The sequence below is a fragment of the Pseudorca crassidens genome, chromosome 15, assembly GCF_039906515.1.
Source record: "Pseudorca crassidens isolate mPseCra1 chromosome 15, mPseCra1.hap1, whole genome shotgun sequence".
NCBI classification, from domain to species: domain Eukaryota; kingdom Metazoa; phylum Chordata; class Mammalia; order Artiodactyla; family Delphinidae; genus Pseudorca; species Pseudorca crassidens.
Window position 1 is genome coordinate 74,879,388 of NC_090310.1, and position 25,026 is coordinate 74,904,413.

General features: G+C 53.3%; 1 protein-coding gene across 8 annotated transcripts in view; it reads right to left on the reverse strand.

Moving 5' to 3' along the window:
- Window positions 1–24,740, reverse strand: part of CDH22 (cadherin 22) — a 125,776-nt gene extending 101,036 nt beyond the window's left edge. For 2 of the 8 annotated variants that reach the window (XM_067708303.1, XM_067708304.1), the window contains exon 1: window positions 24,382–24,733. The gene's annotated coding sequence lies outside the window, so the exon portion shown is untranslated. Of the gene's footprint in view, window positions 1–24,381 lie in introns of all 8 variants that reach the window. The other 6 variants (XR_010935374.1, XM_067708306.1, XM_067708300.1 and 3 more) reach the window with 6 other exon arrangements.
- Window positions 24,741–25,026: the final 286 nt, after the last annotated feature.

Here is a 25,026-nt window from a genome sequence, read left to right on the forward strand (position 1 = left end):
CTTCTGGATCCTCTGGGGAAGCTAAGGCCTATTTATTGATTGCCTGCTGTATGCAAGTTGCTGTGCTGGGCGCTTTTCCTCTATTTCATCCCATAGCCCCACAGTGCAGATGTGTCACCATTCTGTGGAGGTGGAGTAGCGGTGCAGAGGCAGGCTTGATGGTGTTCAGCCAGCACTACTGTTTGTTTGTTTGTTTTCCAGGTGTCATCTGCTCTGACTGGTCAGTGCCTGTGCTGTGCCAGTTGTTAAATATTTTGACTGTCAGTCATCCTCCGTCATATGATTGGGCCAAGGCCACAGGGCTGTAAGTTCCAATCTGTGTTTGAAATTGAAACCCTCGGTGTCCCACATCAAAGCATCCACCTTTCCTGCCCCTCCAGGCCACCTCTGTGTAATGAGTCCCAGTGGGAAGGAGGCTTGGAGGGAATGACTTAGAGCTAGGAGGAACTGTGTACCCGGGGGAAAAGGGGTGGCTTCCTCAGGTGGGAAAGTGAGAGGCAGGGCCCGTTGGAGAAGGAAGGATGTCCTCGTGTCTATCCTTCTGGAATGGGTACAGGCCATTTTTTCCCTCGCTCCCTACCACTGCTCACTCCAGCCTCCTCATCTTTGCTGAAGCTGTACCTACCCCCTGACCTGCCTATGGCTTTCTCTTGTCTCCAGATCCTCCCGAGCCTCCCTGGAGACCAGCCCAGGTCATTCCTAGGCTTCATCCCCAACAGCCTCAGATCTCTTCTTCACCTCTGACCCTAATAGGGACCTAGCAGTCCCCGGTTTTAGCTGCAATGCATTCTGGGAAATTCACCTTACACAAAAGGAAGTGACCTTTTGTGTAAGGCGGGGGGGGGGCAGGAAAAGGACCCCACCTCTGGCTCTCCTCCACAACTTCCGTGTGTGGACCAGGTTAGCATCATCAGCAGAAACTACCAGGCGATTGGCTCTGACAAAGAGAAGAATTGCCCTCTAACAGGCCAAGTGGGAAAATGTGACTCTGTGGAAATATCAATATGATATGTCCTCTCGGGTCATGGCTGGGTCATGAGTTCAAGTATCGTCTCCCCGCCAGACCTCCACGACATAACCCTCTGCTGTGCAGAGGTTGTGTGATGTTTGGAGAAAGCTCTTAGAACAGTGGGTCCCAACCAGGGGCGATTTTGACCCCCAGGGACATTTGCAATGTCTGGAGACACTTTTGCTTGTCATAGCTGGAGGGGTGCTACTGGCATCTAGTGGGTGGAAGGCCAGGGACACTGTGAAACATCCTGTAGTGCACAGGACAGGTCCCTCCCCCAACACACAACAGAGAATTATCCAACCCAAGATGTCAATAGTGCCGAGGCTGAGAACCCCCTCCCTAGAGTCATTTGATGCGATGTCCCCATTACGTAACTTACCCAGGAGATGGGGGGTAGCACCCAGCTCTTCTGACTGTGTCTACTCCTGGGATTCAACATGGAAAGGGCAGTAGGCCTCCAAGTCAAAGATTCAGGGTTCTGACACTTTTTGTTTGCAACTCAACAATCATTGTACTTCTATTCTGTGCCATGCATTGTGCAAAGTGCTGGGTACTCAGTAGTGGACAAAATAGATCCAATCTCTGCCCATTTGGAACTCACATTGTAGTGGACTTTGAGCTGGGTCACCTTAGTCTTGTCTCTTCCTCCTCTGAGCCTCAGCTTTCCCATCTCTAAAATGGGCACGATACTATGTCTCTCCTTGTTGTTGTGAGGCCTTCAGAAATTCAAATCAAATTGCAACCGTAGGTCCTTGATAAACATTGAAGTGGATTGCTTCTCCTTCCTGGAGAGGACTGGGCAGGTGGTGGGGAAGTTTTCCATTGAAAAAAAGAGATGGGGGAGAAAACGAAGATGTTATCGAGCCCTTACTGTATGCTTCTCACGGATGCTCCCAACAACTCTGCCATTTGGGTGTTGTTTTACTCAAAGTGCACATGAGGAAGCTGAGGCTGGGGCGGGGGGTTGCGTTGGGAAAAGACAGCTTAAGTTGGTCAAGTGTAGCGGCTGGGATTTGAAGCCAGCTCTCCTGGTTCTTTCAGCTCTTCCCTTTTTGTAATCTCCAGGGCCTTTTAAGATGGTGCTGGGTAGGGAGTTGAGGTTTGAGGCTGACCAGGCCTGGCCTTCAAGCCTTATTCCCCAGCATCCCCCGGGGTCTCGGTCTCACCCCATTAGCAATGCTTTAAAAAGTGCGGACTGACCAGGGCGCATTATTGCCCACATAAATCAGGCAGTTCCAAGTACGGAACACCTTTAAACAAACAGCTGATGGGAGTGAAGTTCCAGGATCATTATTAATAGCTTTTCATTTCGGTGGCCGCTGTGCTGTGACACGCCTTCCCAGCCGAGGCACCGCGCAGCCAGCCCCCGATTGGCTGATTCCCGGAGTCCGCCAGTCAGAATGAATGACTGTACCTCCACCAGTCAGAACGAATGACTGTACCTTTGTGTTAATTGTGGAGCCCAAGCCACAAGCGGAATGCTAATAGGGCCAAGTGGGAGGGGGCAGGTGCCAGTCTCGCCCGGCTACTGGGCAGGAAAGGACCCCACCTCTGGCTCTCCTCCACAACTGCCAGCAGCGGGATCTCTCTAACATACTTATCTGAGCTCCACCCTCCTCTGCTCCAGAAAGCTCCATGGTTCCCATGAACCACAGCCAAGTCTGGACTCCTTTGGCTGCCATACAGGCCCTTTCATGTCCCGTCCCGTCCATCACTCCAGCCTCCTTGCTTGCATTCCCACACCATGAACCTTGTAGTGCTTAAACTTCTATTCATTCATTCATTCATTCAACATTTACTGCACCCTCTGAAGGATGCGGGGGACAAAGCTGTGAGCAAGATAGACATGGTCCCTCATCTCATGGGGTTTAACATCGAGCAGAAAAGACAGACGTTTGTGGGCTCTGGAGCCAGGCTGCCTGGGTCCATATGCCAGTTTGGCTGTTCACTATCTGTGTGATTTTTTTTTTTTTAATTTTTACTGGAGTCTAGTTGCTTTACAATGTTGTGTTAGTTTCTGCTGTACAGCAACGTGAATCAGTTATACATGTACATATATCCACTCTTTTTAAAGATATCTCTGTGATCTTACAGCCCAAATAACCCCTTCTGGGCCTCAGTTTCTTCGTCTGTAGAACGGGAATAAGAATAGTATCTACCTCACTGGGTTGTTTGAGCAATTAAATGACTAAAAATATGGGAAAACATGTAATATACTATCATTTATTATTGAGCACGAAGTACTCAATAATTGTTAGCTAGTACTATCATTATTAACCCAGGACTGCATTAAAACAAATGATGATGGGACTTCCCTGGTGGTCCAGTGGTTGAGACTCTGCGCTTCCACTTCAGGGGGCACATGTTTGATCCCTGGCCGCGGCCAAAAAAAACAAAACAAAAACGATGATGATGACTAAATAAAGTTATGGGGGAGCAAGTAGGGCATCAAAGAGGGGGGCTGGTCCAGTCTGGAGCTCTGGGAAGGGTTCCCTGAGGATGTCCGATTTTCTCAGACTGGAGGGATGAGTGGGTGTTAACTGAAGTGGTGGGGTCGGGGAGGGAGAGAGCGGACAAGTGGAGGGAACAGCACAGGTAAAGGCCCTGAGGCTGGATGGATTGCGGAGTTGAGAAACCTGAAAGGCAGCAGGAGGTTGACGCATCAGGAGTGATGGGGAAGGAGAATGAAATGAGGCTAGAAAAGCAGGCAGGGGGCCACACCATGAAGGGCCTCGCGGGCCTTGTTAAATTTTAAACTTTGTCCTGATAGTGATGGAAAACTGTTGAAAGCTTGTGAAGCAGAGGATCGCCATCAACCTTATCCCATTTTTAAACACCCAGGCTGTTGTGCGTGTAAAGCAGATGGGCGCCCCTTACCCTGCGGGGACCCTCACGGGGTGGCTGAGAAAGAAACGGGGCGATGGAAGAAGCAGCTGTTGTCCACGTGATTGAAACGGTGAGCCGGTCCCGGGTGGGGGCAGGGAGGGTGGAGAGGAGAGGGCTGTTTCTAGAGATCTGCAGGAGGCAGAATCCCCAGGACACAGCAGGAGTGTTCTGGGGAGGTAAGGGAGAGGGGAGGATTCCAAGGAGGGCACAGTGGTGATGTGGGGAACAGAGGCGGAGTGAGTCATATAGGTTTGGAGGGTCAGGAACCATGAGCTCGGTTTGTGTACCCTGGTGGTCGTAGGCCTCTGAACCTTTGCATGTGCTGTTCCTTCTCCCTGCAATGCTTTTCCCCCAATCTTGTCTGATGGGGGATTTTTGTTTTTGTTGGTACGCGGGCCTCTCACTGTTGGGGCCCCTCCCATTGCAGAGCACGGGCTCCGGACGCGCAGGCTCAGCGGCCATGGCTCACGGGCCCAGCCGCTCCGCGGCATGTGGGATCTTCCCAGACCGGGGCACGAATCCGTGTCCCCTGCATCGGCAGGCGGACTCTCAACCTCTGCGCCACCAGGGAAGCCCTGATGGGGGATTTTTTATTAATTGCTCAAAGCCAGGCTCCAGTGTGACCTCCGACACATGAAGCTTTCCCTGGCTGCTCTAGGTTTGGTGTCTCTCTTCTCTTTTCCCTTTGCCCAGTATCAACTCCCTTCTCTGTTAGCAACTTCTCTGTGTTCACTCATGATTTCATTAAAAGGTAGGATAACCACTGCAAAAGAAAGGGACCAGGAGCAAAGACAGCATCACGCGCCCCTCCCAGCACCCTGTACCTCACTACCTTGTCCATTTCACTGTCCCTTTTGCTGTTTCTACCTCATGTCCCCCATATGCTGGCGGGGCCCAGAGCTTAGTCCTTGGGCTGCTCGTCTTTTCTGTCTACACCTACTCCCTAGGTCACCACATGCAATCCCACAACTTGAAACCCCATCGATATATTGATGATGCCCAAGTGTCTGCGTCCAACTCAGATTTCTCCCATAACCCCGACTCCTAAATCCACTTGCCTGTTCAACATCTCCACTTGGATGTCTAAAATGCACTTCAAACTCATCATGTCTAAAGCAGAGCTCCTGACTTCTATCCCCACCCCTCACCAGATAATAGTAAAAGAAAATCAATTTCAAGCTGCTCCTCTTCCGGCTTTCCCATTTCAGTAACTGGCAACTCCACGATCCCAGCTGCTTCCGCCAAAAGCCTTGGAGCCCTTCTTGACTTCACTGTATCTCACACCCTCCATCCAACCCATCGGCAAATCCCGTCAGCGCTACCTCAGAATAGATCCAGAATCTGAGTATTCTCACCACCTTCTTTGTTCACAGCCTAGTCCAAGCCACCCTCATCTCTCACCTGGGTCACTGCCTCCTCGCTGGTCCCCCTGCTTCTGCCTTTGCCCCCTACAGACTGTTCTCAGTGATGGTGTCAAAACGCAAATCAGATCATAACACTCCTCCTCTCCAAATTCCTTGGGTTTCTCGTCTCACCCTGGATAAAATGTTTCATAAGACCCAGCATGATCTGGCTGCTTGTTGCTTCCCGACCTCCTCTTACCATCCCCGCTCCCTCCCCATTCCAGCCACACGGACCTTCTAGCTGCTCTCTGAATGTAACAGGCATGTTCCCACCTCAGGGCCTTTGCATTTGCTGCTCCTCTGGCCTGGAGCACCCTTGCCCCTGATATCTGCATGGTTTACTCTTTCCCTTCCTTTGGATGTCTGCTTAAATGTGAGACTTCCCCTGCGATAGAACAGCTCCTCCATCCTCAGGACCCCCCTATCCCCTTGTCCTGCTCTCTCCCTGCCCTGCCCCCATAGAACTCAGCACTGTCTGATACAGCACACATTTACTGATTTATTATCTGCCTCCTTGCCCTTTAATGGAAGCTCGCATAGGAGCTTTGTCTTTTGTGCTCAGGGCTGTATCACCAGCACTTAGAATGGTGCTTGGCATATAATAGGCGCTTGGTGGTCATTTCTCGAATGACTCTGGAATCATTGTTTTGAACTCTCTGTGTACTTGTTTGTCTATTTCTTTCTCTTCCCCAGTAGACAGTAGGCAGCAATGGATCCAATTCTCTGCTGTTTTTCTAGTATCCAACACAAAGCCCGGAGAGTGGGTGCTCATTAAATGTTTGAATAAGCAAATGAATAAATAATAGAATTTCCAGATGGGATGCCTGGGGTAGTGTGAGGGAGGGGTTATGAGACAGAGTTGCCTCCTGGAGCTTCTTACTCTCTGGCCCTTCCTGCCTCTCCCTGGGGACCTGGGGCTACCTTGGAGGGGAGGAGGCTAGAAGCTCGAACAAAGAATCTCCAGAGGCCAGAAGGGACAGGGACCGGGATTAGGAGCTAGTGCCGGAAGGATCTGGAAATGTAGGTTTCCTATTGGGCTAAACTGTGGATTGATTGATGGATTGATTTCTCTTTCTTTTTTTCTTTTATTTATTTATTTTTTTGCGTTACGAGGGCCTCTCACTGTTGTGGCCTCTCCCATTGCGGAGCACAGGCTCCGGACGCGCAGGCTCAGCGGGCATGGCTCACGGGCCCAGCCGCTCCGCGGCATATGGGATCTTCCCGGACCGGGACACGAATCCGTGTCCCCTGCATCGGCAGGCGGACTCTCAACCACTGCACCACCAGGGAAGCCCTCTCTTTCTTTTCAAATCAAAGTATAGTTGATTTACAATGTTGTGTTAGTTTCTGGTGTACAGCAAAATGATTCAGTTTTATATATATTTATGTATTTATATATAAATATATATATTATACTATACATATATGCATTTAACCTGTGGATTTCGAATTCTGTTTGAGGTTAAGAAATCTGAGGTTTTAGAACAGGTTGAGGGTTTAGGATTAGAATTTGAATTAAGGTGTGGGATTTGGGTAATAGGTTGAAGTTCTGGATTTAAGATTAAGATTCCGGGTTTGGAGTCACGGCCTAGAGTTTGGAAGTTGGGCCTGATGCTTGTGGCCAATTGGTTTTGACAGTGGGTCAAAGGATTAGAATTTTGGTTGTAAAATGGGATAAAGTTGAGGGTGGCATCAGGGGCCCAATCTGAGGACATTCATTAGGTTTTGAAAGCGTCTCTGCCAGGATACTACAAGACAGAAACTCACATTTTATAACAAAGTTCTAGAACAGTGATTCTCCACCGAAGATGATTTTGCCACCCAGGGGACATTTGGCAATGTCTGGGCTCATTTTTGGTTGTTGCATCTGGAGGTGGGGAGCTATTGATTTCTACTTAGTAGAGACCAGGGATGCTTTAAACATCCTACAATGCACAGAGAAGCCCTCCTCAGCAAAGAATTATCCAGCCCCAAATGTCAGTAGTGCTGAGGTTGTGAAACCCTGTGCTAAAGAATTTATCCATTCTCTGAAGGGTTAGTCAAGGGCTAGTCCAGAGCAGTCAGGATATGAGTGTTCAGGGCTGCGAGCTGGTGTAATGGGGCCTGAGTTATAGACTGAGGTACAGGTGCCCATGTCTCCCTCCCCATGGATTCAGCTTCTCACAGCCATCTCTGGCTCTGGTGGACTCAACAGGAAAGGAGGAGGGTAAGGGTGGAGATGGGATTCATGAAGCTATAGACAAGCGGGGTGGGAGCTGTTGAGAGGGAGACCAGCAGCCTTGGCAGGGTCGCAGAGGCCCTAAGCTGGGTCCATGGGAGGCTTGGGTAGTGGGGGAGGGACAGGCAGAAAGCTGTAAAGAGACGGCATCTAGAGAAGCTAGTGTCTGAGGCACCTTCTGCAACCTGTGTGAGTGCCTTGTTCCAGATAGAATCCATATAACAATAATAATAACAACAACAACAACGACATAACAACAATAGTAGCTAACATTTGCATAGCACTTACTGTGTGCCATTCTAAGTGCTTTACGTCTGTTAACTCATTTTTAACCTTCCCACCAAACCTATATGGTAGGTACTACTGTCTTCCCCATTTTACAGATGAGAAATTGAGGCACAGAGTGGTTAAGTTGCCCAAGATCCCTTAGCTCTGCATGGCAGAGCTGGCTCGGCAGTTTGAGCTTAAAGGCTCAGCATTTGCGTCTGCAGTAGAGGGGTTCAGGGTGGGGACCCCCTCAACTTCCCGTGTTGCCGTTTTCCTCTGCCACCTGCATACGTGATCTCATCACACCCTCTCAACAGTCTCCTGAGATAGGGGCTATTATCACTGCCTCTGTTTCACTGATGAAGCAACGAAGGCTCAGAGAGGTTAAATACTTCTCAACACAGCCAGGTCTGACCAACATCAAGGTCACTTCTGCTTCTCTACATTACAGCTTGGGGTGCACCTCTGCACAGCCCTCGGTGCCCACCCTCGTGGCCTCATTTGATTTTCACCAAGGCTCGGACTGCAGGGCCTCTCCACCTTGGCACTGTTGACATCCTGGACTGGATAATTCTCTGTGGCAGGGGCTGTCCTGCACACTGTAGGCTGTTCAGCCGCATCCCTGGCCTCTACCCACTAGATGCCAGTAGCACCCCTGTCAACCAAGCTGTTTCCAGACACTGCCAAACGTCCGCTAGGGGTCCAAATCATGCCCCCTTCCTCCTCGCCATTAAGAACGACTGCCCCGGAGAGAAGGCGAGGAGGATACTCCTATGATATAGATGACTGTGGAAAATAAGACCTGGAGAGAGGTAATGTCTTGCCCAAGGTCACTCAGAGAGTCGGGGCAGGACTGCAAGTAGGACCAGGCTCACTCCAGCCAAGAGGAAGGCCTGCTGCTGAGTTTTCCTGCTGGAGTCGTGCTCTTCCTGTGCAAGTGCTGAGTGCCAACAATGGGACCAGAGCTGGCCCAGGCTGCCCATCCCACCCCAGGGAAAGGTCCCGCTGGGGCAGCCTGACCTTGCCCGAGCCCTCTCTAGCTGAGCTGCGGTGGCACTCACCCTGCTCCCAGCTTTTGTTCTGTGAACACAGTTCAGGCTTTAATATCAAACAGACCAGATTTCAAATCCCAGCTCTGCTACATCCTTACTGTGCGAGCCCAAGCACAATACTGAACATCCCTGACCCTCTATTTTCCCATCTGAAAAATGGGCGGTTTGGACTAGAGTCTTTCAAAGACCCAACTAGCTCTGAAGTTCTGGTTCTCTGACAAAGTAAGGTATCATGTTTTAGCCCTAGCTGTGCCCCAACTCAAGGTGGCACTTTGGACAAGTCACTGTCCTTCTCCAGAACCAATACTTGAGCCAAAACTTGAGCCACACAGAACTTCTCAATGCTCTCTAAACTATGAATACTTCCCTTTCTTTTCCTATGCTGCCCCTCTGAAATGCTATTTGCTCCATTATCTACCTGGAGAACTCCTATTCATCCTTCAACATTGAGCCCAAGTCACTTCCCTCACAAAGGGTGTGTGTGTGTGTGTGTGTGTGTGTCTTCCCCAAAAGACTGAAAGAGCCCTTGAAGATGGAGACTGGGTGTCCCTAGTTCTCATATCCTCATGGCCCACACAGTGCCTGGTATAGAGTAGGTGCTCAATAAATGTTGAATAAGTAAGAATGAATGAACGGAGGGAGTAGATGGTTGCCAAGACCCTGAGCGGTTCCAGCACTCTGGAATCCAGGGAAGGAAGCCAGCCTCTTGCTGTTACCCAGTCTCACATTCAGAGAACTGTCCCCACCCCCAGTCCCAGCAAGTGCCTCCTGCCCCAGCCATCCACAGTCTGCGGACCCAGTGAGTACCTTGGACAGCGACCAGACACTCCCCCCTCAACCCACCTTTTTTTTTTTTAAATGCTTTTATCCTCAGTGAAGCTGCCAACATAGGGAGCTGTCTGTGCAGACCTGCATTCCCACATGTGCATGGAGACATTTACTAATAGAAGAGGCCTTGCTTCTTCCAGTTTTCAATCCATCCCAGGTTGAGGATTGGGCAAAAGGATCTGCGTTGCTCACGTTTATGCTTCTGAACACGCAGCCTCTGACTAGGGGTGGATGGTGGGCGGGGAGGCGGGGCGCGGTTCGGTACTGCGGAATTCCCTCCTCCTATTATCTCCTCCAGGAATCCATCCTCCTCTTCCTCTAAGCCACACGTCTCCACATCGCTCTCAACCCCCTTTTCCAAGAAGTCCTCTGACTGAAGAAGCCAGCTCTTAGTTTCTTGTTGGTGGGGAGGGGAGTGAAGAGAGAGAGAAGTGGTCTGTGCTCTTTGAGATCCACCCATTCAATAGGTATTTTCTGAAAAGTTATAAAAATCACGTGTATGAAGCTTAACTTCTCAGGTCCTCAGTTATTCACTTGTAAAATGGGGGTAGGAGTAGGTAAGGATTCATACAAGCTCAAGTCCTTAGAGAAGGCAGTTCTGTGGACTTCTATCAACCCCTCAGTGCAACATATCAACTCCAACCTCCACTGACGAACAGACATGCATGTCTTAGTTCAGCTGTTTCCTTCCTGCGTGACCCTGGTTAAGCCCCTTCCTCTTCTGTGCCTCTGGTTGCAAAAGATGGGGGGGGTGGATTCTGGTTTCTAAGTTCTGGTTCAACTCTGGGGGCCTGAGTTTCTAGGATTTTAAAATAAATTTACCTCTTTTTCCCTCCAACCCAAGGAAGGGGCTGGAGCCTCAGAGAGGAGATGGAGAGGGACCAGAGCTTCCTGGGGTGGGCAGGAGGGTATAAGGTTCCTGGGATGGGCAGGAGGGTGTAAGCTTCCTGGGGTGGGCAGGAGGGTGTAAGGAAAGGAGGCTCTGTCCCAGCCCGAGTGTGAGAGACGAGTTAACAGCTCAATTGTTATTTCAATTACACGGATTATTTGAAAACAATGTTATGAGTTTCATCACTGACAACCCCAGGAAATGGCTGCTATGGCAACCAGGGAAAAGAATGGCCCTGACCAGCCAATCAGAAGTTCCAGTCATGCCTCCAGTTTGTACAAACTCTCTCTCCTCCCTGGGGGCCCCTCCCATCCTCTGCTTGGGGAGGAGCCTGGGGAGGAGGATAAAAAGAGAGGGGCAGGTGGAAGGACCACTCTGTAAAAAGGAAGAGAACAAATGAGGAAACTGAGGCCCAAGGAGAAGAGGGACTCCAGGAATTATCTGTTTCTCCCCAATTCCCTCAAGGGCAAGGACCGTGCCTGGTCCACTGTACTTTCCCAGTGCTGCGGTGAGCAGCGGATCCCAGGACACAGCCTCCACTCCCTGCTCAGCCAGCCTGTGGGAGGGAATTCTCTGAGACCCCCTGACAAAGCATCTTGGTCCCCCTCCACCATAGGAACCAGCGATTGGTCTCACCTGTCATGGGCAGGAAGAGAATAGTCACGCCAGGAGGGAACCTCCACTGCGCCACAGAAAGGGCAGGCGAGACCCTCGGGGCTCAGAGGTGCTACTGTGAACCCTAGATCCCTTTCCCTGCTGCCCTCTGCAGAGGCAGCCTCTGTGTGCCACGTGCCTGGGCCCATCCTTCTCCAAATGAAGCTCTCCAGTGATCTCCAGAAAAAGCCCTTTTACTTAGAGAACATCCCGTGCTCTCCTTATTTAGAAAGAGGCCAATTTGACGGGCAACTGGCTGGACTCTAGCTCTGCAAAAACCCAATTCTGAAAGCCCATTTCCTATGCTTGAGCTTCCCGGCTGTCCACTCCTATGTCCCTGAATCCTTCATCAATTTTATTTGACAAACCCTTTTCTAGAGTTTAGTAGGTATCAGACACCATTCTAAGCACTTTACAAATATTAGCTCTTTTAGTCCTCACCACACCCTATGAAGCAGGTACTGTGATTATCATTCTTATTTTACAGATGGGGAAACTGAAGTGGTTAAGTCACTTGTTCAAGGTCAGGCAGCTAGGAAAGTGCAGACGCAAACCCAGGCAGTCTGGCTCCAGAACCCAAGATCTAGGCTACTGTCCCAATTCCTCCTGACAGAGGGTGGTCTGGCTTGAGGGTGAGTCTCGCCTGATGGCCAGAAGACTCATAAAATTCAACATCTATTGCCTCATTTTCTTATATCAGGAACCCCCAAGTGCTTGTCCTGAAGCTCATGTGTCCTCTTTCTGTATCTTCTCCGTAGGGGAATGATGGACAGACAGGTACAAAGAAGGCAGCTGGGGATGTTGCTGATAAGTGCATATTCATAGATAAGTGCAGCCTCCCATGGCCACTGTTCTGATCTGGCTATAAGATGCACAGGGTCATCTTCATTAATCTGATACCTATAGTGAGCAGGGCACTGTGTGCCCCTTACCTCATTCATTCCCAGTAACAACTCAGCAAGGGAGGCCTTACTCGACCCTCTTTACAGATGAGGAAACTGAGGCTCAGAAAGTCAAAGAGACTTGCCCAAGGCCACCCAGTCAATATGTATCAGATGAGGACGGGTGCCCAGATTCATCTGCCTGCCTGCGAGTAGTACAAGACGTGGTTCCTGGCCTTGAGGGACTGTCAAAGAGTCAAGACGGCTAACAATGGTTCGTGAAGGACCGGAAGGAAGCGCTCACGCTACATGGGTGGAAGAGCTCAGCCCAGGTGAGCAAAGTTCCGCAGGTGAGAATGGACCTTGGAGCAATGGCTTAGCTGGACCAGGTGGGTGTCAGCACTCGGCCGGTGACCGTGCTTGGGGCCTCGAACGCCAAGCAGATGGTCTGGAGCCGATGGGCGAGGCCACGGGGAGCCATTGCTGGCTTAGGGCCTCTTTCCCTCCCTCCCAAGGCGACCTCCTCTCAGGCAGCAGAGCAATTTCCCAAAGCATTTTCTCTAATTCGTGATTGTTTTCCTAACCCAGAAGCAGCAGTAGTCTCCAGCTTCTCCCAGCCCACGAATCGAGCTGAGCTGCCAGAGCTGCTGGTCTCTGCCCCGAGTCCAGCCCACTTGGGCACCTATGAGTCCCTCCATCCCCAGTGCCCCCCAGGGTACTGCACAGGCTGTGGGGAGGGTCTTGTGGGCTGACTGGGTTGATGCAGATCCCCAGGGATGGTTGTAGAGTTGAAGCCACTGCCTGCCAGTTGACACAGGCTGGAGAGCAAGGTCTGGTTCCTGAGATGTGGGCCAGCAGGAGGGCTCCATGAGGGAATGCGGCCTCAGAGAGGAGAGGAGGGTTCAGAACAGGGACAGATATTCTGTTAAGAGAACAAGGGAAGTACATGCGGAAAGTGGCCAGGAGCTAAGAGAAGTGGTAGGTACTCTGCGAGGGACCTGGGTTGTCCAGGAGGGGATGGGGCCCTGTGAGAGGATCTGGGGCTCCAGGAGGGGGTGCGTGGGTGCTCTGCAGTGGGCTAGGGCTCTTGCAGAGGGGAGTGAGAGCTCTGCTGGGGCATCTGCCATGAGAGGAGAGGGCTTCCACAAAGAGACGAGGGCTCAGAGAAGAGGTGAGGGCTCTGAGAAGAGGCGAGGGCTCAGAGAAGAGGTGAGGGCTCTGAGAAGAGGCGAGGGCTCAGAGAAGAGGTGAGGGCTCAGGGAAGAGGTGAGGGCTCAGGGAAGAGGTGAGGGCTCAGAGAAGAGGTGAGGGCTCTGAGAAGAGGCGAGGGCTCAGAGAAGAGGTGAGGGCTCAGGGAAGAGGTGAGGGCTCAGGGAAGAGGTGAGGGCTCAGAGAAGAGGTGAGGGCTCTGAGAAGAGGTGAGGGCTCTGAGAGGAGGTGAGGGCTCTGAGAAGAGGTGAGGGCTCTGAGAAGAGGTGAGGGCTCAGAGAAGAGGTGAGGGCTCAGAGAGGAGGTGAGGGCTCTGAGAGGAGGTGAGGGCTCAGAGAGGAGGTGAGGGCTCTGAGAAGAGGTGAGGGCTCTGAGAAGAGGTGAGGGCTCAGGGAAGAGGTGAGGGCTCTGAGAGGAGGTGAGGGCTCTGAGAGGAGGTGAGGGCTCTGAGAGGGGGGAATTCTGGCCAGGGGCTCCGCTGAGAGCCTGGGATTTGTGAGGAGACTGGGAATCTTGAGGAAACAAGGCTCAGAAGAGAGAACAGGGGCTCAGTGAAGGGATCAGGGCTAAATCCAGGCGGGGGAGAGGCTTTGGGAGGGGTCAGGGCTGTGTAAGAGGTGGGGTGCTCAGAGAGAAATGTTGGCTTGTGAAGGGATGGAAGCTGAGTGAGGAGAATGGAGGGGCCCTTCCCCTAAGGGTTGCTTTGAGAATTAAGGTGCCCTAATTTTTTTTTGCGATATGCGGGCCTCTCACTGCTGTGGCCTCTCCCGTTGCGGAGCACAGGCTCCGGACGCGCAGGCTCAGCGGCCATGGCTCACGGGCCCAGCCGCTCTGCGGCCTGTGGGATCCTCCCGGACTGGGGCACGAACCCGCGTCCCCTGCATCGGCAGCCGGACTCTCAACCACTGCGCCACCAGGGAAGCCCTAAGGTGCCCTATTTTGTCCTGGCTCATCCCAGCCACAGGTTTGTCTGTTTCCCCCGAAGCTCCCCTCACCGTGGTCCTCTGCTCCTCCACTCCCCCTTCCCCACCTTTCTTCAAGGCATAGTCCTGAGTCCTTCTCCACTAACTGCACCGTAAATGCCCCAGTCTCTACTCATCCCCTCTAAGTCGCCCCTATAGATTTTGTGTCCCCCTTTAGCCCAAACACATGATCAGGTGGGTACTTCAGACACCTGTAATGGTCAATAAGGCAGTCGTCCCTCCAAGCTAACCACAGTCCCTGCAGCTGCAAGAATAGAACACAGCTGATCTGCAGACCACCTCCTTTCGGGGCATCCTCCGTGCTTTGGAGACATAAAGTGTCCTCTCAAATTTCTTTCTTCTAGGGAAAAGAATTCTGGTCTCTTCTACTGGATTTTCTAATCACTATCTTTATTATCAATCAAGCATCTCTCAAGGCTTGTGATAAGATTTTACCAGAGCCTGGCACATTGTAGGCTCACAAGAAATGTAACTTGGATGGATGAATAAGTTGGAGGATCACGGATGAATGAGTGTGGATAAATGGATAGCAGAAGATGGAAAGAAAGGCAGTGGTACCTCTGTGGTGGATGACGGGTGGATGGATAGAGGGGTGGAGGAGGGGGAAGGAGGGGTAGACTGGGCAGATGGATGTTTAAATGGAGGCGGGTGGGCAGGAGGAAGATGGATTGGATGGTGGATGGATGGATGGCTTATATGGGAGGCTGGATGGATGAACCGTAGCTGGCATCTCAGCTTTTCCCCATACCTCCCAAATACAGACCCCCAAAGTGGTTGACGGCGCCCCAGTTCTCCCGGACACCCAGGCTTGACACCATCATTTTTTACTTCTCTGTCTCCCTCATCTTCCACGACCAGCAGTCATGTTTCTTTTGTTGTTTGTTTTTTGCGGTACGCGGGCCTCTCACCGTTGTGGCCTCTCCCGCTGTGGAGCACAGGCTCCGGATGCGCAGGCCCAGCGGCCATGGCTCACGGGCCCAGCCGCTCCACGGCACGCGGGATCCTCCCGGACCAGGGCACGAACCCGCTTTCCCTGCATCGGCAGGCGGACTCCCAACCACTGCGCAACCGGGGAGGCCCCCAGCAGTCACGTTGATCCTATTTCCTCAGTGCCTTTTCCCTCTGGCGGCTGTTCTCCACGACCTCATTCAAGCCCCAACCTCACTTGTCTCCGGGACGATTTCAGCTGCCCCTGCCTGCTGCTTCCTTTCTCTTTCCTTCAAGTCGATCCTAAAACAATGCCATCAGCATGATCTCCCTAAAGCTCTAGTCAATAGCTCCCCATGGCCTGCATCCCCCGGCCTGGAGGCCCACCCTTCTGAATTCTGCTGAATCCCCCCTTTCTCAGCCTCTCTCGTTCCTCCCTTTTATGGTCTCGGTGCTCTGGTCACAGCAGGCAATGATCTGTCACCAGACATTCACCAAGCTTCCCCGCTTCTCTCATGCTGTCCCCCCACCTGGGATGCCCACGCTGCCGCCTCTACCGCCGCAAAGCCATCCTAGACCCCAACACACAGCTCCACGGCCGGCCGCCACCCTCTGATGAAACTTCCCTAATCCCTTCAACCAGATACAATCCACAAGCCACTTCAAGACGCATTTACTGACCACCTACTATGTACGTGCCCAGCTGGCTAGAGGGCCCTGGTGGTGAGAGGTGAAGATGAGATACAGGATGAGAAAGACACATTCTTCGCCTTCAAGGGGATACAGCGTGCTTGTGGAGGTGCCTGTGAGTGTGCACACTGACACATACAGAATTCAAAGGAAAAAAATAAGGGCAAAATAGTGGAATATTAGTAATTAAGGCTCATGGAGCACTTAGGATGGTCCCAGCACTGTTCTAAGGACTTTATTAACTCCTGTAATCCTCTCAACAAACCTCTGAGGTAGGTACAGACGAGGAAACTGAGGCACGGGTGGGGCAATTTATCTGCGGTCATTCAGCTAGTAAGTGGCAGAGACACAGTGGGTCTGTGCTTTCAACAGCACACAGTAGGGTGGCAGAAATACAATCGTGGGAGGAGGATAGATGGAGAAATTCATGACCAGGCTCACTCTGACCTCCCCGCACCCTCCCCCGCTGGGCCATAACCTGCCTCTCTGCCAACCTGGTCCCCTTCCTTTCAAGCCCAGGTGAGAGGATCATTTAAAAAAACGGAAATGATAATGGACTGAATTACAGTCAAGGGGCTAAGTCTGTTGCTGAGACACTGGAGGACCCTAGGCAAGTTCCCTTCTCCCCCGGGGCCTCAGTTCCCCATCTGCATAATAGGGTTGGGCCCATCCACAGTAAAGATCCTTCCAGCTCTGACATGCCTAATCCTAAACAGATGCTTGGATGAAAGAAGAATCCCTGGGAGCCTCTTGGCCTCGGGGCCTGGCTGCATCTCCCAGGAACTCCCCCATGCTCCTGAATACAGGATTGCAGCTTCTGGTTCCTGTGGGCTCCACTGGGAGGCCACAGTCCTGTGTCTGGTCCCCTGAATCTTTTCAGCCCGTCACTGCCCATCATCTTGTCTGCCCACTGACCTGTATCCGTCTGCCTCAGCTACCCATCCATCAGCCTGCCTGGGGCCCCTCCACCTTGTGTCCCCACCTGCCTGGTATCTGTCACTCTGCCCATCACGCACACACAGAGCCCACCTCCTCACCCCTGGTGCCTCACTCTGCAAGCACCACAGTGACAACAGAGAGATAGGGTGGGGCTGTTTCCGCTCATAGAGAAGCCCAGTCTTAACATCAGAACCTGCTTTCCAGGGGCCAAAACAGTCCTCTGCCATCGGACATCCTCTCCCTTCCCCGGGGACCCCCAGCCACCTCCTTCCTGGGCCCAAGGGCTTCTACTTGAGGAATCTGGTCAGGGCCACATGCCTCCTGCCAAATATGTCCAAGTGGTCCCCGAGGAAATCATCGGACAAGAGCGTGAAGATGTTTGTACAAGGATGTTCATTGCAGAATTGTTTGTAATCGCGAAGGACTGGAAACAACCCAAATGTCCAACTGTGGGGGCTGGTTGAATGAATTACGGTCCAGCCACACAATGGAGAACCATGCAGCTCTTAAAAAATGATGATGTGGATGTGTATTTATCGAAACGGCAAGACATTCACAATATATTATAGAGTGAAAAAAGCAGGTTACAAAGGCCTATGTATAAAGCGAGATGCCATTTTTATTTTTTAAAAATCCATGTATGGCGGAAGGATATGCACTGAAATGTTAGGCAAATGGTGGATCATGGCTAATTAAAAATGCTTTCATATACAAAAAGACACATACATGTACATACATACATATAAACTTACACACACATACACATATGTAGTGACTCTGTACTGAAGACTTCCTACAAGCCCAGCGCTGGGCTAAACCCTTTGTCTATATCGTCTCATTTACTCTTCCCTACAGTCCTACAAGGCAGGTTCATTAAAACCATTTTACAGACGAGGAAACAGAGGCTCACTCCGTTAGTTAGTAAGTGGCAGAGCCAGGATTTAAACTTGGCTTTCTCTGACTCCAGAGCCCGCGCTCTTAATCAGTAGGTTGTCACGTTTCTCCTATTGTTTATCTGTAACTTGCCTGTTAAAAAAAATAACATATATTCACTTGGGAGATAAAGAAATGACAGAAGTTAACAAGACAAGGAAAAAAATGAGGCTGGCAAGATATACACAGCAACACGCCCTCAATCTCTGGGGTCTCTGGCAGCGTTTCAGCAGGTTTGCCCCGTCGGCTCATCCTTCCCTCCATCCTGTATCGTGGGCGGGTCCAGGATGCTGGAGATGGGCCAGGCAACCCTGGGTAGGGTTAGGACTTAAGCATTGTAGGCTTCACTGCTGCATGGACTGAGGCCCCCTCCTCAAGCCCAAATTTGATTCAGGGAGGGTAGTGAGCCATGTGTCATGTGCCGTGCTGGACCCTGGGGAGACCAAAATGTCAACCACCCAGAGCCTGTCTTCAGGATCGTCTCATCCATGGCTGGGTTTTTCAACCTCTGTACTATCAACACTCGGGGCTGCATAATTCTTTGCTGTGGGGCCTGTCCTGCGCATCGCAGGGTGTCTAGCAGCACCCCTGGCTTCTACCCACTAGATGCCAGTAGCAGCTTCTTACCCAGCTGTGACAACCAGAGAAGTCACTAGACATTGCCAAATGTCCCCTGGGGACAAAATCACTCCTGGTTAAGAACTGTGGAGCCAGTCGATGATACAAGGCAGCCAGGAAAAACAAACCAAACCAAAACAAAACCTAAACTAATTTCTAGGGGGCTCAGTGTAGATGGAAGTCATCTGTGCCTGGATGGATCAGAGAAGGCTTCCCGGGATGTACCTGTCCTTGAAATTTGAGGGTCCCTCAAGGTTCTTTGCATTCTACAGACTTATTCTGGGGGATCTCATCCATCCTTGTGGCTTCAAAGATCTATTTCTGGCCTAGACCTCTCAGGGTGCCCCAGTCTTTTCTGCACAACTGTCCATCAGGCATCTCCACTGCATGTCCCACCAGCATCTCACATACACTCTGTCCACAGCTGGTCTCCACCTCTTGAAGACCCACATAGCTTCCCAAGTCAGAAACAAGGACTCTTCCTGTCCCCCACATCTACCAAATCTCCCAGCCCTGCCCATTCTACTCCTCCAACCTCACCATCCTCCTCTACTCCCCAGGCCTGGCCACTGGCAGCTCTGGACCCCATCTTCCCCAGCAATCCGTTCTCCATCCAGCAGCAAAGTGAGGCTTCTCAGGGCAATCCCATCATGCCACTCTCCTGCTGAGAACCCCTCAGTGGTTCCCCACGGCTCTCAGGACGCAGTCCAAGCTCCTCCTCGTGGCTCTCTAGGCCCACAGGACCGGGCTTCCACCCACTTCACTGGCCTCCTTTCCTGTAACCCCAGCACCTGGACCCCAAGCTCTCTGTGCTCCATTTCAGCCACTGAACTTGCAGCTCCTCCAATATTCTCTCTCAGCTCTGGACCTTGCACTCCTTGGCCTGGAGCCTGTTCCCATCTTCCCACTGCTCCACCCCCTTCGTCTCCTAGATGGCTGCCAATCAACCTGCAGGTCTCTGCTTAACCACCACTTCCTCCTGGAAGCAAATGCTGGCCCCTCATTGGCTCTTATCATGGCTTATGAGAATTGTTTAATTGTCTGTCTCCTTCCCAGGACCATCAGATTCCTGTCGGCTGGGATCATGTCTGCTCGTTCTCCGTTGTATCTCTAGCATTTAGCACAACGCTTAGCACAGAGTAAACATCTAATATGGATGTGTGAAAGTATATTTTAAACTGGATAACGAATGGACGGACTGTTAGACTGACGGCTGGGTGGATGCAAGGTACTATTTGAATTGGGTCTTTAATGCTTTCAAAGATCTTCAGGGGAAGGGCGTTCAGGTAGAAGGGCAGGTGTGGCTGAATGCAGGAGTGTCGGATTGGAGGCACAGTGGGAGATAAAGGAAGATGCAGACGGATTACAAGGACCTTGAATGTCACGGTGCAGAGACTGGACTTAATTCAGTAGGCAATGGGGAGCCATAGGAGAGTTTTAATCAAGCGAGTGACACGATCCCACCTGCGTTGGAGAAAGATCACTCTTCTGCAGCAGGGATTGCGGTAGGGAGGGGATCAGAGGCTGGGAGGCCAGGGAGGAGGCTGCCACAACGGCTTAGGCAAAGCCAGTGAGGTCTGAGCCAGAGCAGGGATCGTGGGATGGATGGGAGAAGAAAAAAGAGGGAGAGACTAGGGTGAAATGAATCTGGGAATCTAGAACGTGTTCTGATGCCCCAGCCACCTGCAGGCACTGGCCAGTCCCTTGAAGGATCCTGAGGTCAGAGACAGATCCTGGTGGTCCCGACTCATCTTCACCCTCCTGCAGGGGTGCAGGCAGCCAAAGTCACGCACAAAACCAAACAGAGGAACAGCTGCCTTCAGCCCCGCGGAAACCAAGGGACACAAACAGAGGATGATAACAGTAACAAAACTGCTTCATTGTTTGAGTGTCCTGTGTGTCAGGCACTGTGCTAAGCAGCATACACACTCATGCACATGTAATCTTCACAACAACCTAATAAGGTAGGTATTACCATTTTCCCCCCATTTCACAGTGGAGGCAACTGAGGCTCAGAGAGGCAAAGTAACTTTCCCAAAGTCACACAGCCAGCAAGTCACAAATCCAAGCTAGTCTGACCCCAATGCCCATGTTCTTAATCAGCTATTTATATTACACGAAAGAGGGAGCTAGTAGCAGTGGATGGCTGAAGGCTGTGGGTCTGAAGCTCCCATCTTAATCTCTATGTGACAGCAGGAAGGGGCCTGCCGATGGGGCATGGAAGGAGACACGGGGCAGGAAGGGAATCCCTCCAGGTCCCTGCACACCATGTGTTCAGACCCAGACTACCGTATCCAGAAGGGTGTCCACGCTGTTAGAGAATTGGGCTAAAGAGTAAGTAGTGTGTATATCCTTAACCCCCAGTTGGGCAACTCTGTGGGAATTAAAAAAAATATCCTCCTCTGGGGGCACGCAGTGCTACGGGCCCATGGCCAGAGGGTATATGAAACCTATTCTGCAAATTAGAGAATGGTGGCCCTTCCTCCAAAGGAAGGACACAGTCTGCCTTTAGGGCACCTGATTTGTTGAGTGGAGCTTAGGATGGATTTCAGCCCCTAGTCTCTTGTACTGAGTCCCCTTGGACAGTCAGCAACCTACCCAACTGTACACGACAGCCATGCCTCCATCCACATTGTCCCGGCAGCCACTCTGTATCATTCTCAATGAGAAAAACATGCAGGCAGATACCTAGAGCTCAGACCATTTTGCAAACAAGTTTCTTGTTAGTCCTTGTCTCCTCCATGGGAGAAAAGACAAAATTCAATTATGCCCGTTGCGCTGATGAAAAAGTTGAGGTCAGAGCCTGTCCTTGGTAGTTTGAAAAAAAAATCTAGGCTTTCTCTAGAGAGTCCTATAACAAAACACAAGATTCCAGGAAGCAAAGGCCTCTGGTCAAGAGCTCCATCTTAAGGGCACTCTGAAGAGTCCCGTGGGGGTGTGGGAGGTGGGAGGCATGAAGGGTACAGCACCTTCTCTGGGGGCATGAAGCTTTTCTTCCTGAGCTTGGCCTGAGGCCTGGGTCTCCTCTTGGACTGACAGGGGTGGATTCCTTGTCCCCAGTCCCTAGCGCCCTGTTTGGGTTGCCCCAAGACAGGATGGGGAAGCCCCCAGGCCTGAGACCCCAGCCCAAGGAAACTCCTTAGGGTCTCTTTCCTGGAACAACACTGACTCCATCCTCAGCTCCCACCCCCTCGCAGGCCGAGTCGCACTGGCTGCTGCTGGAGTTATATAAACAGGAATCTCTCTCTCTCTGTCTCTCTCTGTCTGTCTCTCTGTCTGTCTCTCTGTCTCTCTCTGTCTCTCTCTCTGTCTCTCTCTGTCTCTCTCTGTCTCTCTCTCTCGGAATACCTGAGGCTATATTTCCGAATGGAGCTTCCTGATGGAAGAAAAAGGAGAAAACCGAAAAAAAAAGAACAGAGAGAGAGGCAAGGAGATTTAATTGGCTGACTCCTATCACCCATGTGGTAAATAAACTAGCTGCTCCAAACTTTGCTACCTCAGAGGAGACAGACCCTCCTGGGGTCCCTGCCCAGCCCCCCTCAGAGGGCCGTGGAGCACAGAGCTCCTGAGAAGGCCTCGGAAAAAGCAGAGCCTTGGGAAATGGCTGGGGAATTGGAAGTCCTGCCTCTAGACACAATTATTCCAGACCAACTGAAACGGCTGGAGATCACAGCCACCCCCTCCGTGCACACACACTTTTTATAGAAGGGCTGGGACTTGCCGGGGGTAACGCTGAACATTTAGGGGCCGAGCTGCATCCTCAGTGTGTTATTTAGGCTTCTCTGCAAAAGGGATTTCAACGGCTTTCCCTGGGTACTGGCGGAGGAGCATGGGGGTCTCATTTAAACACCTCTTTCATGTAAGCAGGGGTCTTCTTGTTCTGCTTGCAGTGTGAAGGCAGAAAACGGTTTCGTCTCCCCCCAGACCTGCCCGACATATAAGGAGAATTGGGAAGGCCTGGAAGTCGGGACACCTGGGCTCCTATTCTGTCTCTGGCTATAGCTTATGGTGTGACCTGGGATTCTGAAAAGGGAAAGCGTGGGGTCCAAGGGTCTCTAATGTGCTCACAGTCAGGAATAGGGGAGGGGGTTCCTCATCGCCAGGAGCCCGTTGAGAGGGCTTCTCAGGAAAGGCAGCTGCCCCTTGCTTGAGACAGACCTGGCTGCTTTTGCAAAGCACCTGCCCCACAGGCACTGGAGAGCGTGGTCTCAGGTGGGTACGCAGACACCCCTAGGAAGCAGGGTTAAAATGTCGACAATGGCCTTCCCTTCCAGGAGGAATGGAAGAGAAGCATCCCAGACACTGGGAGATGGAGAGGAATAGGGGCTGGAGAAGTAGCTGGGCCAGGGAGCGGGTGACTGCTGCAGAGGGAAACTGAGGCAGGCAGGATGGAAGATGGGTGGAGGAGAAATGGTCGTAGATGGGCAAAGACCAAAGGATGGGTGTAGAGACCGAATCCCCCAAATGACCGTTGAATAGGGTTAATTAAGGGGGACAGAGTGGGCACTGATGGACAAATATATGGGGTACTAATGAGGGACAGAGAGCCATGATGGTTAGGGAGGAGCCTATGGGTTCCAAGGCAATGGTGATGCTGATGTAGGGCAGTGGCGCTGACTAGTGGGGGAGAAAGAGAATAAGATCCAGAACCTCGCAGGAGGGGCCGACAGAGGGCTGGCAGCAGGTAAATCCCTCAGATGAGCCGCTGCCGGTGATCGGGGCACCTTGGCCAGACCCAGAGACCCAGAGAAAGCTGGAGTCAGACACAGAAAAGAGTTGGTTTGGGCAATCCTAGGCCAGGCCCAGAGGGGTGGTAGAGAAGACACGAGGGTTCCCAGAAGCGCGGGTGTTGGAAACGGCGGCTTCTCTGCCCGCCACCAGGGGGTGCCCCTGCAGCTCGGGGAGACCCCGAGGGACTCCGGATTAGCTCCTCCTGCTGCGGCCCCGCCTGGTGGTCTCCAGCCCCACCCCCCCCCCCACGCCCTGGCTGGGGCAGGGGCCTGGCAGCCCCAGGGAAGAGGGAGAGGGGAGGTCAAGTCTGGAGGCCCGCGTAAGATGGGTCCCGACTGTGCCCTCTGCGGGCCGCCCAGCACCCAGCGCGCCCACACAATCCACAACTCCCTCATCAGCGCCCGGGTCCCCTAGGGTCAGTCCCAAGTGACGCTCCCTTTGGACGTGAGGCTGTCGGCCCTGTCCTTATTCCGTAGAAGGGACAGTGTGGCCGGAGCCAGATACTAGGGGAGAGGGCAGCGCTGCCCTTCGCTCACCGGCCCGACGGCCCCAGGGTAGAGAGTTCGCGCTGGTGGGGCCGGCGGGGGGTCCCCGTGGGCCAGCTCTCCCCCTCCTCCCGAGGTGGCCGCAGCCGCGCGTGTTGCCGCGGCTTGAGTCAGCTTCTGGGTGCCCCCGGACGCGGCACGACCTCGCGCGCGCACACACACACGCACATACACATACACACACACACACACACACCCACGCACACAATCACGCCGTGCTGTTATTTCCCGGCTCGGACCCCGCCTCTGGGAGGGGCCCGGGAGCCGAAACCCGGTAGAAGAGGGTGGGGGGCGCCGGGAACGCCTGGGTCCCCGTCCCCGTGTCGAGGCTGTGCGCCACCTCTCCAGCCCCTTTCGGCGCGCGGTCTTGGCCCCCGGCGCTGCCACCCGGCGACCCGCCGAGATCCCAGAGGCTCCGGGGCGCGCGGCGGATGGGGTGGGGGGCGGGCGGGGACCGCTGGCTCCGGGCCGAGAGGCGGCTCGGCTCCGCGCCGGGGAAAGTTTGGACGTGGGAAACTCCCTCCCTGCCCGCCCCGCCGAGAGGAGGGGGCGCGCGGGGCCCGGGCGCGGGCACCCGGGCTCCTCCTGCGGCGGGAGGCTCGCCCCCCCGCGCCGCCTGCCGGGCGGCTCCCGCCGGCCAGGGGGCTCCCTCCGGCTGGGCAGCCTCCCTTCGGCGGCGATCCGGCCGCCCCTCCCGCGGCACCCCGCGCTCTTACCTCGGGGAGCGGCCCGGGGCTCTCCCAGTCCTGCAGCCTCGGGACGCTGCGTGGGGCGGGAGCCCCGGCGCTGACGGGCGAGTCTGGAGCCCGGCGGCCGCCCGGAGGAGCCGGAGGGAGAGCGGGCGCGAGAGAGGGAGCCGCGGCGGCGTGTGCGCGCGTGTGTGTGAGCGAGGGAGCGAGGGAGAGCGAGGGAGTGAGCGAGCGGGAGCGAGGGAGCGTGCGTGTCTGACTAGGGGGGAAGTGTGCAAGGGACGGATCCCTTCCCAGCTCCCGCAGCCTCTGGTGGAGACTCGGAGAATGCAGCGCCAGCCCGGCCGGAGCGCAGCGCCGCGCCGAGCCGCAGGCTGTCGCCCGGCCGGGATGCCGAAGCCGGGGAGCCCCGGCCCCCGCCCCCGGATCGAGCCCCTCCCCCGCCGGGAGGGGCCGGCCTCTCAGTCCCGTCGCCGGCCTCGTTCCAGGAACCCCCGGGGGACGGCACTCCTCCTTCTTCCAACCGCAGATCCACGCGAAGGGAGCGCCCCCAGGAGGGGCACCATCTCCCTCAGCGTGGCAGCTCCTCTGGAGACACCCAGTTTGAGACTCGACCCTTCTCCACCACTTGACTTTACTGTGTCCAGAGTTCCACATTTTCTTCCCACTACT